The sequence below is a fragment of the Sardina pilchardus genome, chromosome 10, assembly GCF_963854185.1.
Source record: "Sardina pilchardus chromosome 10, fSarPil1.1, whole genome shotgun sequence".
Lineage (NCBI taxonomy): Eukaryota > Metazoa > Chordata > Actinopteri > Clupeiformes > Clupeidae > Sardina > Sardina pilchardus.
Window position 1 is genome coordinate 25,610,701 of NC_085003.1, and position 5,000 is coordinate 25,615,700.

General features: G+C 39.3%; 1 protein-coding gene across 1 annotated transcript in view; it reads left to right on the forward strand.

Annotated features, from left to right (window-relative positions):
• slc7a5 (solute carrier family 7 member 5) overlaps positions 1-139 on the forward strand; it is a 16,679-nt gene extending 16,540 nt beyond the window's left edge. The window contains exon 10 of the mRNA XM_062547302.1: positions 1-139. This exon is cut by the window's left edge and continues 2,440 nt beyond it. The gene's annotated coding sequence lies outside the window, so the exon portion shown is untranslated.
• Positions 140-5,000: the final 4,861 nt, after the last annotated feature.

A 5,000-nucleotide genomic window follows, 5' to 3' on the forward strand; every position in this document is an offset into this window, starting at 1 on the left:
GTGGGTTGTGCCCCGACCCGTGAACCGTTCTGTAGAGGGACTTATTTATTTGTAGAGGTTATACTGTAGTGCTCTTATTTGTATTTTTATGGGGCATTTGTAAAAACTGCTTCAGAAATTAAAACAAATGTGTCAGTCAGCAGCCTCTGCATTGTCTCTTCTTTTGTGTGTGTGTGTGTGTGAGTGAGTGAAGCAAATGTAAGACAAAATTATAAAAGTATTTATAGAAGACAAAACACTAAAGCCTTCAATTTAACATCAACATTATGGCTTCACATATGCAAGTCTAGTCTAGCACTGAAGATGAATTTAAGATGGTATTAAGATGTCAAAAGATGAATTTAAGTAACTAATAATTTGAAGTTGGATTGAGCTATACATCATTAATGTTGGAATTATCTTTTAAAGTCATGGTTCGGAGAAATTTCACCCACTCGAGTCAAACACCCTCCCAGAAGCTATTTTTCCCTTGTCCAACATTGGTCGAGTTAGCGCTGTGCTAATGGAACCCACAGCGTGTCTCGTAAATTACTCCACTAATAATGCCCAGAATAGCACCTTCTACTCTAGTACAAATAGGGTCTGTACTCCTAGGCATTGGAGAATGTGTAAGTACACCAGAAGTTTATTTAAATAATAATATGCCAATAAGAGTGTCAAAGTCTCTCAAACAGGTTGTGCTTCGTGTGCATGTGTATGTGTGCCAACATATGTAGTAATAGCTGAGCACAGGCCTTTTATCTTTAAAACATAATACGTGTGTGTGTGTGTGTGTGTGAGAGAGAGAGAGAGAGAGAGAGGACTTATTGCTGATCAGCTGATTGAGTGCAACAGCGGGGGTTAACCTCAAGAGTCATATGAGCTACTTTATATTGGTAAAACCATGGAAGCACACACACTCATATTATGCATTCATACAACACATGAAATACGCATCCACACACTGTTTGTCATGCACACACCTCCACACATACACATCCAAACATTTTGATACACCTAACCTCTGAATGTACTCTGAATGTAACTTTAATACACATATGGTGACACTTGCACACACACACACACACACACAAACACCCTTTCTGTCAGTATGATGACTTGCTTCATTAGACATACTATTGAATTTCCTCATGATATTGTGAATGTGACTGTTTAACTTTTGACACATTGATGATACAGTAGCTTTGGCTAAAAGGTGTTTGTGTTAGCCGACATGGTCCACTAAAAAGCATTATGAGAGTAAAGTAAGGTAGTAAGGTAAAGTATGGTAATTAGGCCAGTCAATCTAGCGTTTGACATACAACAAATTGCAATAGTAATCATTCCAAGTTTTTTGTGATCCCTAGGTATATCTAATTAACATATTACAGATCTACCGATGTATATTTAGTGGAGGTAGCAATTTCCAATGCATTTTGCCATTGGGATTTACATTTACTACATGTGAAATGGGTAAAATGTTAAACTATAGATATGAAGTGATATGAAGTGATATCTAATATTCCCTTTGCATAGGCTTTTGGTATCCAAAATATAAGCAAAATGCAGCAATTATTTTGAAGCTGACTGTACCTATTGTTCAGATTTAGTTAGAAATATGCAAATCACCGCATATTTAAGTAAAACTGGCCTTATTTGCATATCTAAACATCACATTTCAGAAAACTTGCAATACAAAAAATCTTTGCCTTAATGTGAGTAAACAACTGTGAAAGTTTCAATTTGATATCTATAGTTTAAAATTTTACCCATTTCACCTGTAGTAAATCCCAATGGCAAAATGCATAGGAAATTGCTACCTATTTGGCCCTTTTTTGAGCTAGATTGACTGGCCTAAATGTAAGGTTAAAAAATTACTAGGAATTAGTATTACCAACATTGTTAATTTTTGCTGAAAAATAATACGTTTGCATGTGTGTTGAGAGACGTGATGTGTTTTAGATGTTCTGTGATCATGTTTGTGTTGGTGTGTGTGTGCTTGTGTGCTTGATGTTTACATACTGCTCCTCTGATTAAACCATTTGCTTAGATCAGTTAACCGACTATTTTTGGGATAAGTGAGAGATGTGGCAGCTCCACGCCACCTGTCACTCACCAGCCCCAAAACCCACAGTAGCACAGTAGGCACTGGAACCAGACCAAGGACACACAGCAGGGTGGGGTGAGTTTGGGTGTGTGTGTTTGTGTGTGTGTGTGTGTGTGTGTGTGTGTGTGTGTGTGTGTGTGTGTCCATCCAGGTGATGAAGGATAGATGATGCGGGGATGCTGGGAAACTTATTTAAGTACAGTTCAAATCAGTAGAGAGAAATCTGAGTAGGGGAGTGCTGATTGTGACATTATGTCCATTGGAAGTAGGTGAGGGCCCGTGCCAACCCAACCACACACACTTACGAGAAGTTTAAAATAATCTTGACCAAGTCTGAATATAACAAATGTAGGATCATAACACACATACACACACACGCAGTGTTGGGGAGTAACGCATTACATGTAATTGAGTTACGTAATTTAATTACAAAATAATTGTAACAGTAATATATTACAGTTACTGTAGAAAAATGTGTAATTCAATTACAGGTACTTTTTAAATTTTTCAAAATTACAATTTGAATTACATCTCAATATTGTCAGCAAAACCTTGCAAAGAATATTGTATGTAAAAAGAACTGTTTCCCTCCACAGCCATAGTTTGATACGGGACCTTCTGATAGGCTCTATCACGTCTACAGCGCCATCAGCGTAGGCCTACATGCCTGCCTGTAAACGTGTTATGATTATCATTATATTATCCTCACAAAAAATTTGATGCTAATTCATGTATTGAATGCCCTTGCTGCCTTGTGCGCTTGTACAGAACTGCTAGGCAGCCTGTAGACCAAGGCCGAAATCTTCGCATGGATTTGGGGACAATATACAGTATATCATTAAAAAATCGGAAAAGTAATCAAAAAGTAATCAAAAGTAATTAGTTACGTTACTCAGAAAAAGTAATTCAAATAGTTACACTACTATTACATTTTAAACAGGGTAACTTGTAACTGTAACACATTACATTTCTAAAGTAACCTTCCCAACACTGCACACACGTACACGTACACGTACACGTACACACACACACACACACACACACACACACACACACACACACACACACACACACACACACACACACACACACACATACACACATACACACAGAGACTCAACACACAGAAGGGGCAGGAGGAGCCATACAGGGGTGATGGGCAGGCTGGGACAGAGGAGAGGACAGTATGTGTGTGTGTATGTATGTGTGTGTGTGTGTGTGTGTGCTGGGGTGGGGGTTTATACATCTAATCTCCACTGCTCAAACACACTTCTCATCAAGGTGAAATGAGATGAGGGGGTATCAGGTCTGTGTGTGTGTATTTGATAAGTGAAAATGTGTGTGATTGAGTGTTTGCTGAACTGACTGTGGGAAGTTGCAGGTGTGTGGCTGAGAGCTGCATGTGCTTTCCTGAGTAAACACACATGTGGCCAAAACACACTAAGGTCAAATTCACAGCCACACACACACACACACACACACACACACACACACACACACACACACACACACACACACACACACACCACACACACACACACACTGTTATTTACAGATAAGAGCTCTGGCTCTAGATGTGCTTGTCAGGAAGTTCCTCTCCAATCTGGAACCCATGTGGAGAAAGACCTAGTTAGTTTTCACTTGCTGCCTATACTCAACTCTTGACACACACACTCACTCACGTACACACACACAGACATGGATACAGATATATGCACATGTATATGCGCGCACATTATGGCTATATAGTTTGTGACATTTTACATGGGGAGAGGGTATGAATCAAATCTGCAGAGAAGCAGAGGAACATTGAGCAGCTGGTGAAGAGCGTAGCCCAGAGACTCCAAGAACATACAGTACACACATAACATAAAGAAGCCCACTGTTGTGATCATGATAACAAATACAGCAAAAGAGTGTCAAATCGATGTTAATTGTTGGTCAAATTGATAAGTTTCCGTCAGACGCCCAAAATTCAACCTTGAGGGCATGAGTGGTTGGTCTCTCAATGTCTCGGAAGGGTTCCCTTGGTAAAGATGGGCTAAAAGACTGTAGACGGAAATGTAGGCTATACACAACGTAGATCCAGCCCCATTGGCTGCAGCAACTTGAGTTAGGCATATTCTTCTGTGTTTCTTTTGTGTTTATGTCCATTTTGATCCAGTTTACTGACTGCAATCTGCTGACCACCCAAATGTAGTAGGTTAGAACTGTAGAGTAGGTTAGAGAGAGAGAGAGAGAGAGAGAGAGAGAGAGAGAGAGAGAGAGAGAGAGAGAGAAGAGAGATGAAGAGACGCTGAGTTACTGTGACTGATGGGTCACCTCATCTGATACTGAAGAACCCTGAGGCAGGGGCTGCTCTCTCACAGGCCATTCACAAAACTGATATTGCTATGGAAACCAATCCACCAATCTGCTTGCTAGTGTGGCCATCAAGCCTGTCAGGTGGAGCAGCCTGCAACCAGAGCCATATACAGTAGATACATCTATGTATCTATCTATCTATATCTATCTACAATATATATATATATATATATATATATATATATATATATACTGTATATATATATACAGTATATGGCTCTGCTTGCATAACAACTCTGAATCAGCACCACTTACTACCTCTCGATCACTACCTCCTTAGATTTGGTAGTAGCAATCAAAAGTAACAAATTACACAGAAGAAATTCCTTTAAAAATGCATTTTATTTCTTATTTTTCTTAAAGGTTTACATTTTTGTTTGCTACGTTTGATCACTTATTTTCATATACTTATTTTGATATACACCGATCAGTCATATCAATGGCCCTCAATGGCCCTAAATGACCCTCTGCCTAATATTGTCTAGCTCCCTCTCCCTCTAGCTCCATGTATTGACCCCTCAATACATGGACTCTTCTAGACCTCTGAAGG